The sequence below is a fragment of the Scyliorhinus torazame genome, chromosome 3 (genome assembly GCF_047496885.1).
Source record: "Scyliorhinus torazame isolate Kashiwa2021f chromosome 3, sScyTor2.1, whole genome shotgun sequence".
In the NCBI taxonomy this organism is placed as follows: Eukaryota; Metazoa; Chordata; class Chondrichthyes; order Carcharhiniformes; family Scyliorhinidae; genus Scyliorhinus; species Scyliorhinus torazame.
The window spans coordinates 19,390,866-19,403,268 of NC_092709.1; the positions used below are offsets into that span (position 1 = coordinate 19,390,866).

The 12,403-nt window shown below is 47.4% G+C and overlaps 1 protein-coding gene across 9 annotated transcripts in view; it reads left to right on the forward strand.

Moving 5' to 3' along the window:
• Positions 1-12,403, forward strand: part of gstcd (glutathione S-transferase, C-terminal domain containing) — a 256,913-nt gene that overhangs the window by 11,258 nt on the left and 233,252 nt on the right. The gene's annotated exons all lie outside the window — the stretch shown is intronic.

The following is a 12,403-nucleotide window of genomic DNA, read 5'->3' on the forward strand; positions in this document are numbered from 1 at the left end:
TTATAAAATCTATCGGTGTCAATCATGAAAATTCTGATTGTCTCAGCAACTACAACCTCTGGAAAAGAGACTTTGAGAGTCAACATAGATTTGTGAAAGGTAAATTATGATTAACCAATTTATTGGAGATCATAGAATCCCTACAGTGCAAAAGAAGGCCACCTGGCCCATCGAGTCTGCACCTACCCTTCAAAGGAGCATCCTGCCAAGGCCCCCCCTTTCCCCGTGACCTAACCTACACATCTTTGGGCACCAAAGGGCAACTTAGAATAGCCAATCCACCTAAACTGCACATTTTTGGATTGAGAGAGGAAATTGGAGCACGGGGAGGAAACCCATGCAGACATAGGGAGAACATGCAAACTCCACACAGATAGGCACCCAAAGTCGGAATCGAACCCAGGTCCCTGGCACTGTGAGACAGCAGTGCTAACCACTGTACCACCGTATTGAAAGAGTCACATGTGCTGTGGATAAAGGGGAACTAGTGGGTGTACTGTACTTAGATTTCCAGAAGGCATTTGATAAGGTGTCACATCAAAGGTTATTGCAGAAAATAAAAGCTCATTGTGTCGGGGGAAACACATTGACATAGATGGAAGATTGGCTGGTTTAGATTGGCATAAATGGGTCTTTTCCTGGTTGGCAGGATGTGGTGAGTGATGTGCCACAGGGATCAGTGCTGGGGCCTCAACCTTTTTACAATTTATGTAAATGACTTGGATGAAGGGACTGGAGGTATGGTTGCTATATTGCTGAGGCCACAAAGAGAGGGAGGAAAGTAAGTTGTGAAGAGTATGGAGGCTATAAAGAGACATAGATAGGTTAAGTGGTCTGACAAATGGAGTATAATGTGAGCAAATGTGAAATTCTCCGTTTTGGCAGGAAGAATAAAAAGGAAGCTTATTATCTAAATGGTGAGAGTTTGCAGAGGTCTGAGATTCAGCAAATACAGGTACAGCAAGTAATTAGTAGAGTTAATAGGATATTACCATTTATTGTGAGGAGAATTGATTATAAAAGTAGGGACGTTATGTTTCAGTTGTACACGGACCACATCTGGAGTATTGTGTGTAACACTGGTCTCCTCAGATGCTTTAGAAACAGTTCACAGAAGGTTTGCTGGACTAATATCAGGAATGGGTGGGTTGTCTAATGAGGAAAGGTTGGACAGATTATGCTTGTATTCGCTGGAATTTGAGGTGACTTGATTGAAGCCCTTAAGATCCCGAGGGGTCTTGACAGGTTGGATGCGAAGAGGATGTTTCCTCTTGTGGGATTATCTACGTTATGGGGCCGTTGTTCAAATGATTGTCCATTTAAGATGGAGATGAGAAGAATTTTTTTCTCTCGAAGGGTTGTGAGTCTTTGGAAGCCTCTTCCTCTAAAGGCAGTGGAAGCAAAGTCTTTGAAAATTTTTAAGGCAGAGCTACATAGATTCTTGACGAACAAAGGGGTGTAAGGTTTTGGGGTTAGGCAGGAATGTAGTGTTGAGGTTACAAGCAGATTAGATCTTATTGAATGGCCGAGCATGCTCAATGGGTCAAGTGGGCTACTACTCCTAATTCATATGCTCGTATGAAAAAGTGCATTTTCATCTTATTGGTAAATGGCCACCCTCTAATTTTAATATTGTAGAATTAACTTCTTTGTATTTACCCTGTCACATCCTTCTATCATTTTGATAGCCTCTGCCCACCCCTTATAATAGCTATCACATCTGGTCTGATACCTTTTGGGGGGATTTGCTGATTTTTTTTTTCCAGGCTGTATCAGACCCCTTGGTTACTGAAGGTTGATATTCTGACTCAGATGAGACGTTCTGGCCTTCTGAAAAGTTGTGGGGGAGGTGGGAAACTTAAGCCCCACTGAGACATCCAAGCCTGAGAGTTTGCTTGCTTATTTAGTAGCTTCTCAGATCGCAAAGCATTTCACGTGTTTTGAATTTCTCAGAATATGGACAGTTGTTGAAGTGTAGAATGCTCTGTGAGCAGTTGGAGCAGAGCATGTTGCATCTTTTAAGATAACAGTGGCTAAAGACCAGAAACAGGAAGGTACAGGGCTCGAGAAAGCATGCAATGCAATTGACTCTTTTTACATTAGCCTGCCAGTAATGCATTGTTTTGTGAGGCCTCTTCTGAGCACGATTCTATGGAATGACGGTGAATAGGCAAACATCATACATGCACTGAAATACATAAATGACAATGCTCTCAAGCCCTGGACTGGGCCTTTAACCCACAACACTGCGACCCGGAGGCGAGAATGAAAACTGAGGGCAGAAATTAACCACAGCGTCGCGCCTGGCCTGGATCTGGGTGCACCAGATAAATAGTGGGAAGGGCCAACGTCGAGATTCATGCCGGGCATGAGCCAGTCTGCAATTCACCCGGCCCGCATCTGATGGCGAGTTCCGGGTCTTGCCCCCAAATGGTGAGCATATCATTAACCCTCATTTGCATTCATTTGAATATCATTAGCAAGATTGAAGTCGACTGCAGCGGCCTCCTGGGAATTACCTGACTCTCCAGCGGCAAGTCACCCGGGCATCGTTTAGTGGCTTCTAAGAGAAGTGAGGAAGTGAGTATCCGTTTCCATTTTCCGGCATGCAGCTCAAGGGCACCAGAGCTATGGCCCAGTGCTCGGTGGGGGGGTGAAGGGGGAAAGACTCCTCATTGGGGTTGGGTTGGGGTTGGGCTTGGGCTTGGTTGGGGGGCTGAAGCATTCCTGGGGGGGTCACTCCTGGGCTGGGGGGTGAGGGGCTTTTGTGTCTATGAGGTCTTCTAGGCGTCTTTAAAGACTGGAAATCCATAACAGGGGCAACCACAGCTGCAGTCTGCCTGTCCGACCCAAACCTTCCACCACAGAGCCCTACTCCGGCTTCAATGCTGAAAGTCAATTTCACTCCCTTTAACTGTGTCCAATCTGCTTCACAGCTGAAGGCTATTTCAAATGAGGATTTAGCGTTGTTAGTTGTAAGCACTTCACATTCTCTCAAGTGTCTCCTTGAGGACACACGTGCCATGTCTCAGAGGATGGATGATTAGTGCATTGCATTTCAAGCAACCTTTGAGGAACCTTGGGCGGGATTCTCCCATCGGGCGGCTAAGTGCCGATTCCGGCGTAAAAACGGAGTGTTTTACTCTGGCGTCGGTGCTCATTCCGGGACCCCATTCTGCGGCCTATAGGGGGCTAGCACAGCACCGGAGCGGCCCACGCCGCTCCAGCTGCTGATTCTGGCCTGAACCCGGTGCCGCAGGGTCCGCGTGTGCGCAGTTGGGCTGGCGCCAACAGCGGATGCGCAGTGGCCGCCTTCCCCGCGCCGGCCCTGACACCAAATGGCGCAGGGCCACAGGAGCCGGCGCGGAGGAAAGGAGACCGGGGAACAGAGAGGCCGGCCCGCCGATCGGTGGGCCCCAATCGCGGGTCAGGCCAATACGGAGGCCCCCCCCTGGGGTCAGACCCCCCTTCCACCCCCCACAGGCCGCCCCCAGACCCTTCAACGCCGAGGTCCCGCCGGCTCAGAGGCTGTTAGAACGGCGCTGGCGGGACTCGGCATTTTGATGACAGCCGATCGGCCCATCCTGGCCGGAGAGTCGTCGCATACCCCGACCGGCGGTGCGCCGACCACGCTGGCCCCAATGGCGCCGATTCTCCGCTCTGTGAAGAATCGCGTCCCGGCATCGGGGCGGCGTGGCGCGATTCGCGCGGCCCGCGGGCGATTCTCCGACCCAGCCGGGGGGGGCGGGGGGTTGGAGAATCCCGCCCAGTGTGCCTGCACTCTAGGAGCGTCAGCACCATAGAGGCAGCTGCCAACAATCAAACACTAAAGAGCAGGGCTGCAGCACTGGAGATCCTCACCCGGCCAAATGGTAATTGTGTGGATCTGGGGCGGGCACCTGAGCATGGTCTCCCTAATGTCCCTGGCAGAGGTCTGGGGTCTTGCGGCTGCTGATGTTGCTGGGGGTGAATGTGCAGAGCAAGATTTTCCAGCACAACTGCTTCACTGGATAGCATTCTGAGAGAAGGCGGGACGTGTAAAGGTGGGGGAGGTTTGTGGGATTTGAGAGTCCAAGTTTGGAAGCCCTAACTGATGTCGGTCTATCTCATTCTCCAATTCCTTACAGATACCAAGATGGTTGTTCGTGTTGGTCCTGCAGCGGCTGTCTTTGCAGTGCTGGTGGCAGCCCAGGCGGCCAGAAACGTGGGAAGGCAGCAGAGAGGATGCAGGCTGTAAGCGGCACCCCATGTGCAGGGGCCGCTGCCGCACATCCTGAAGACCCGGCTGTCCATCAGGCTGAGGAGAAACCTAGAGGGGGCGGCCAGTGATGGCCCAAGGTGTACAGGCGAAATTGGTCGTTCAATGAGATGAAGGACAGCATGTGCCGCAGAAGATTCTGTCTCGAGAGACAGTGCTGCACATGTACCACGTCCTGGTGGACTTAGCACCACTAGGAGGAGGGGGAGGAGTACACCTGCTCTCAATGGCCATGAAGGTCACCACAGCCCTCAATGTTTATATCACCGGTTTACTCCAGGGCTTGGGTCGGGATCTGTGCGGCATTTCACAATCTACAACTCACCGGGGGGGGGCGGTCAGGAGTTGAGTTACTTGCCATAGGATTCCTAGCCTCTGACTTGCCCTGATATTAATATAGCTAGTCCAGTTCAGTTTCTGACCAATGGCAACCCCCAGGATGTTAATTGTTAGGGTTTCAGCATTGGTAATGCCATTGAAGGTCAAGGAGCGACTGTTGGATTCTCTCTTGTGGGAGATGGTTATTGCCTGGCACTTGTGTGACGCAAATGTAACTTGCCACTTGTCAGCCCAAGCCTGGAAATTATCCAGGTCTTGTTGCATTTGGACATGGACTGCTTCATTACCTGAGCAGTTGCGAATGGTGCTGAACATTGTGCAGTCATAGAATCATAGAAGGAGGCCATTAGGCCCATCGAGTCTGCACCGGCCCTTGGAAAGAGCACCTTACTTAAGCCCACACCTCCACTCTAACCCAGTAACCCCACCTAATCTTTTTGGATACTAAGGGCAATTTAGCATGGCCAATCCACCTAACCTGCACATCTTTGGACTGTGGAAGGAAACCGGAGCAGCCAGAGGAAACCCATGCAGACACGGGGAGAAAGTGCAGACTCCACACAGACAGTGACCCAAGGCCGGAATTGAACCCTGGTCCCTGGCGCTGTGAGGCAACAGTGCTAACCACTGTGTCACCATGCCGTTATCTGCGCACATCCCCACTTCTGACCTTATGATGGAAGGGAGGTCATTGATGAAGCAGCTGAAGATGGTTGGGCCTAGGACACCACCCTGAGGAACTCCTGCAGTGATGTCCGGATCTGAGATGATATTAATAATCGCTTATTGTCACAAGTAGGCTTCAATGAAGTTACTGTGAAAAGCCCCTCGTCGCCACATTCCGGCGCCTGTTCGGGGAGGCTGTTACGGGAATTGAACCATGCTGCTGGCCTGCCTTGGTCTGCTTTCAAAGCCAGCGATTTAGCCCAGTGAGCTAAACAGCCCCTGATTGACCTCCAACCACCACAACCATTTGAAGCAGTGAACCTTTGTGCCAGGTATGGCTCAACTAGCGGAGAGGTTTGCTCGAGCTGCTTTATGCCACACTCGGGCAAGTGCGGCCTTGCTGTCAAGGGCAGTCACTCTCATCTCCCCACTGGCATTCAACTCTTTTGTCCATGTTTGAACCCAGGCTGTAATGAAGTCAGGAGCTGAGTGACCCTGGCGGAACCCAAACTGAGCGTCCGTGAGCAGGTTATTGCTGAGTAAGTGCTACTTGATTGCACCGTTGATGACCAATTCCATCACTTTGCTGATGATGGAGAGTAGACTGATAGGGCGGTAATTGGCTGGGCAATTTTCCACTTTGCCGGGTAGATTCCAGTGTTGTAGCTGCACTATAGCAGGTGGCATATGTGGGCACTGCACCTGGGCATGAAGGGGTTGTGCTGGTGGCTGCCAATGGATCCTGAGCAACAAGTACGAAGGTGGTGACTTGTGGGAATATTGGGGGGAGTGGGAAGACAGGAGCGAGGGCGGATTTCAGGCGTGTCAGGCAGAATCGATGCCACAAGAAAGGTGCTAACGTACCCTTGCAGCTTTGTAGAGATTATTCTTCCAATATTGGAGGGCGGTACTCCTGGTCATGCTGCTCGCACTAGCAGACGCTGCCACTGCCTTCCAGGCGGCATTACTGACCCTGCTGCTGCTCCTCCGACCCCCTCAGGGGAACAGGATGACCCGCCTCTCATTCACAGCGTCGAGAAGCTTGGCCAGGTCGGCATCCCCAAAGTGAGGAGCAGGTCCAGGCGGTGCCATGCTTGTGTGTTGACTGGGTGTGAGTGGTGAGGGAGCGTTTAAAAGCAGAGGGATTTCGTGTTTCATGTCCAGTTCTGTGAATGGGAGGGACAATAATCTCCAACTGGCAGAAATGGATTTGTCCTATAGTCAGTTCTGCACAGTCATGTGGCAGAAATATCGGGTAAACTATAGATCATTTCAATAGTAAAATATCAGTCTTCGTTCTCTGTCTACGGCGTGTTAAATACAGCCAGTGACCAGTTTTGCTTGATTTAGTGAACTAGTTTGGTGGACACTCAAGGCACAGGATTAGATGTAGGAAGTCCAGATCTGTGCAAAATCAGTCTGCAATGCCAAACTTTAGAAGTGAGGCACCACCAATCACTTGCATTTATATAGTGTTCTTGAAGCAGAGTAGCGTCCCAAGACACTTCACAGGAGTGTTATCGGACAGAATTTGACAGTGTGGTATGTAAGGAGATATTAGGGCAGATGACCAAAAAAAGATGACAGACAGGTAGCTCTTAAGGAAAGTTAGATGAGATGCGAGAGATAGGGCGGTGGAGAGGTTTGGGGAGGGCTGGGTGGGGATGGTGGATTCCAGAGCTAAGAGCGTAGGCAGTTGAAATGAAATGAAAATCGCTTATTGTCACAAGTAGGCTTCAATGAAGTTACTGTGAAAAGCCCCTAGTCGCCACATTCTGGCGCCTGTTCGGGGAGGCTGGTACGGGAATTGAACCGTGCTGCTGGCCTGCTTGGTCTGCTTTTTAAAAGCCAGCGATTTAGCCCAGTGTGCTAAACCAGCCCCTATAAAGGCACGGCGGCAATAGTAGGTGAGGGAAATCTGGGGTGTACAAAAGGCCACAATTAAAGGAACACTGATATCTCAGAAAGTTGTAGATCTGGAGGAGATCACAGAAATAGGGAATCAAGCAAGTAATACCAATGAGTTAAGAAATATGGTCTTGCATTTATATTAAGAAGTCTTACAACACCAGGTTAAAGTCCAACAGGTTTGTTTCGATATCACTAGCTTTCGGAGCGCTGCTCCTTCCTCAGGTGAATGATTCCTCAGATTCACCTGAGGAAGGAGCAGCGCTCCGAAAGCTAGTGATACCGAAACAAACCTGTTGGACTTTAACCTGTTGTTGTTAGACTTCTTACTGTGCTCACTCCAGTCCAACGCCGGCATCTCCACATCATTGCATTTATATGGCATCTTATCACATTCTGCAAAAGCATTTTGAGCACTGGACGGGTCGTGAATTACTTTTGAGATGCAGTGATTGTTGTTCACAGAGGTGAATACTTTTATAATAATAATAATCTTTATTGTCACAAGTGGGCTTACATTAACACTGCAATGAAGTTACCGTGTAAAGCCCCTAAATGCCACACTCTGGTGCCTGTTCGGGTACACAGAGAGAGAATTCAGAATGTCCAATTCACCTAACAGCACGTCTTTCGGGTCTAGTGGGAGGAAACCGGAGCACCCAGAGGAAATGCACCCAGACACGGGGAGAATGTGCAGACTCCGCACAGACAGTGACCCAAGCCGGGAATCGAACCTGGGATCCTGGAACTGTGAAGCAACAGTGCTAACAACAGTGCCAAACGACAGCAGCCACTTCACCAGAAAGATTCCGCAAATATTGAAATGAATGACTACTGAATCAGGTTTAAAAAAGTTTTTGGGGGAATAAATGCTGGTGAACAATCACTCTCTTTTTCAAATGTAGCAGAAAATGTTTAACATCCAGTTCACAGAACAAGGTTGGAGAAGCACTGTTAACGTTTCGAGTTTATACTCCTCTTTTACAGAGCCTTCTTGTCGGAGGGTCATCTGGACTCAAAACATTAACTCCGTTTCTCTCACAACAGATGCTGCCACAGCTGCTGAGTTTATCCTGCATTTTCTATTTTTATTTCAGATTTTCAACATCCGCAGTATTTTACTTTTGTTAGAACAAAATTTGAGTTCATGTCGCCTTTGAGGAATTTAATCTCTCGCTTCCTCCTGATTCTGTGTGGAAGTCTTTCAATTACTCCAGTCAACAGTGTTAGGTTTTGGAATCCTGTCCATACTTTAAATTTCTATTCTGCATGTCTTAGTTCTTTGTTTTATTACTTTTAGGGCTATTTATAGCTGATGATTGATTTTTGGAGGCCAGCATAAAATCTATTTTGCACTTGGAATGAATCTCAAACAACTTAATCATAAATTACTGGAGGCAATCCAACACAAAATGATCGCAGAAAAACTTGGAAGTACTTTTTCCCCCCTGTTTCTGTTTTGTTTCCATATTTGGTGATTCCTAGTACAAAACCGGGTCTTGTGCCATTGTTCTGTCATGGGGCCTTTAAAGGCATATTTTATTTACCTCTTGCATGTCTTTTATTACTAATTTGCTGAGAAATTATTATTATATTAGGGCGGCACGTTAACACATTGTTACCATTATTGCTTCACAGCTCCAGGGTCCCAGGTTCGATTCCCAGCTTGGGTCGCTGTCTGTGCGGAGTCGGCACGTTCTTCCCGTGTCTGCGTGGGTTCCCCCCAGGTGCTCCAGTTTCCTCCCACAGTCCAAAGATCTGCAGGTTAGGTGGATTGGCCATGCTAAATTGCCCTTAGTGTCCAAAAAAGTTAGGTGGGGTTAGGGTGGGGGTGTGGGCTTGGGTAGAGTGCTCTTTTCAAGGGCCGATGCAGACTCGATGGACCGAATGGTTTCCTTCTGCACTGTACATTATATGATTCGATGATCTATAATACGGATAGGAACTGTTAACTATTTTTCCATCTTGAGGTTTTACTGTCCACTTCCTATAGAGTTGCACAGAGGCAGTGAAGACCAAGCTTGATCTCCAGGTATTTTGGAGGATAGGAGTTTGATAGATCAGGGAAGTTGAATGTGGTTTGAAGTAGTGTATTGCATGCTTAATTTTATATTTCCATGATAACTTTCTATGTCTATAACTACGTTTGTTAATTTATTATTGCTATAATGATAATTGTTAGCGGTGCTGCTACAGCGCCATCAGAGGGTGTAAAATCGGTATGACAGGTTTCTAAAGGCAGAGGTAATTGGACCTTAAAGAGTACCTTTGGCGACCTTACGAGCGTTTTATACTGCTGCAGCATCCTGCTCCTATATTCACCGCCCTGGCTAAGAAAGGAAAGTATCCCATATGCCTTCTTAACCACCTTATCTATCTGTCCTACTACGTTCAGGAATCTGTAGACAGGCCCCTCTGCAGTAGCCAACCATTTATTTGGTATTCCCAGTCTTGTTAGTCTTTCCTAAATGCTTTAATTTAATAATGATCTTTAGTGTCACAAATAAGCTTACATTAACACTGCAATGAAGTTACTGTAAAAAAACCCTAGTAGCCACATTTTGGCACCTGTTCGGGTACAGAGAGGGAGAATTCAGAATGTCCAAATTACCTAACAGCATGTCTTTGGGGACTTCTGGGAGAAAACCGGAGCCCCGGAAGGAACCCACGCAGACACTGGGAGAACATGCAGACTTCTCACAGGCAGTGTCCCACTCTTCTCCGGATGATGTGTGATCTGGAGAGGAACTTGGGGTTGATTATGTTCCCATGGTGCTCCTATTTTATGGAACACGGAAGGGGGCCATTCAGCCCATTGTGTCCATGCCAGCTCTTTGAAAGAAGTGCCCAGTTAGTCCTGCTCACCTGTTTTGTCCCAAAGCCCTCCAATTGTTTCCTTTTCAAGGATCTATATCCCAATTCCCTCTTGAAACTTACCATTGACCCCACCACCTCCCTCTTTTTCAGGCAGTGCCTTTCAGGAACTCTGGGATTTTTAACCCCATGATAATGAAGGAATGCCGCTATGTCTGAGTCAGGATGTTGTGTGACATGGAGGAGACCTGATGGTGTTTCCGTGCACCTGCTGGTGGTGAAGGTCTCGGACTTGGAGCCTAAAGAATTGTGATCAAGAGTTTCAATTAGGAAATAACCTTCCCAAAGTTACCTGAAGTTAGGCTTACATAGGCAATGGCTACCCCTTTGACTCCGACTTCAGAGTGTAGTATTGTTTGGGCCAAAAGTATCTTAATGAAACTGTTACCCACAGTAATTTGCTGTATTTTCATGCTGTATCGACTTACTGATTACTTGAGGTTAGGGAGGAACGTTTCCGGAATCTTTGATGGTGGCATTTAGAAGAGATAACTTATCTTGGGCAGGATGTTAATTTTCAGTGTATTGGAGCAAATGGTCCATGAGATAGGGAAACAGAACACATCTTCCCATTCCGCCAGGTACCATGCCCTAAGAGGGCACGGGCAACCATTGGATTGATCCATGATTAAGCTTGGCAAAGTACTGCAGTGATATGACATTGCCTTCTTCAGTATGGCGGACCAGGAAGCTCTCCCACTCTTACCGCCTGCCATCAGGCATACAGGCTGATAATCAATCGTTTGACCACGCTATGAACACACTTTTCTGTGGCCATTGAGTTCTGAAGTGGGACTTGAACCCAACTTGAACTTCTAACCCCCTGCTGGCATCACTTGTGGCTTGAAAATGCAACAGGAATGTGTGTACACCTGGATAATTGGTTGATTTTAATTTCCAACATTCTTAATACCTTTGAGGTTCCCGTGGAGGGGGAGCTAGGGGAAAATGTTTGCCTGACCACTACCCTCTGGATACACGTGCCTTTGCCATTCCTTTTGTGATTTATAGCCACTACCAGAGATCTGGACACCAGTGAGTACAAAGGAACATAGGAACAAGAGAAGGCCCTTTAGCTCCTCAAGTCTGATCCACCTTTCATTGAGAGCAAAGCTGATCTGCAACCTAATTCAACATATCTGCCTTTGTCCCATACCCCTTATGAACTTTAGTCAATAAAACATCTCAATTTCAGATTTAAAATTAATAATTGGTGTTACATCCATTGCCATTTGCAGAAGGGAGTTCCAAATTTCTGCCACCTTTTTGTGTGTGGAAGTGTCTCCTAATTTCAGTCCTGAAAGGCCTGCCTCTATTTTTTTAATTACAGCCCCTAGTACAAGACTCCCCGGCTGGCAGAAATTGTTTCGCTCTTATCAATGCTATCTGTTCCCTTTCATATCTTAAACTGCAATCAAGTCATCCCTTAACCTAAATTCCGGGGAATTCAAGTTGCCCTGCCTTGATTCTGTGTTGCAGTTGATGTGGTTTTGATATTGTTGCTTGGCCCTGAGAGACAGAGAGCAAGTACGTGAATCACTTGATGGGTGGTTCCGTGGGCTGCACACGTACTGTAGTTTTTAGGGACTGCCAACTGAACCTTTGTATTACTCGCTGAAGATCATTTGTATGATGCTGCTTGGTGTAGCACAGGGCTAAATCGCTGGCTTTGAAAGCAGACCAAGGCAGGCCAGCAGCACGGTTCAATTCCCGTACCAGCCTCCCCGAACAGGCGCCCGAATGTGGTAACTAGGGGCTTTTCACAGTACCTTCATTTGAAGCCTACTTGTGACAATAAGCGATTTTCATTTTTCATTGGAGCAATTTGTAGCACTCACTGGGTTGGAAACATACACATGAAACACGGACAGATAAAGACCGGTCAGTCCGGCCAGTCCTATTCAATCTTAATGCATAATGCATCATGGTACATATACCTTGCACCTGTTATGGGCCAGGGTTTAGATAACCCCAAAGTGTATCATGGAGTTCACCTGACCCACAACTTTTAATAGATTGTGGTATGGGGAGCACACGCCCCACTCTACAGGTGTGGTACAGCAGAAATGGAAACGTATTTTTTAAAGCAAAACAATGTTTATTCTATGAACTCAAGTTAACCTTTTTAAAACATACAGTGAACATCTTAGCAACCATCAATTCAAATACAACCCCCAAAGAATACAACACTAAGTAATCCTTAATAACTTCCTAAACAACATCCAGAAGACAAAAGAAACACCTTTTAACAGAAGCACATTAGGTTTACATTCACTACTGAGAACATTTATAATTCTGAATTCATCAAATGATCAAGAGATAGTCTTTTCATGGCAGAGAGATCAACAGTACACCTGC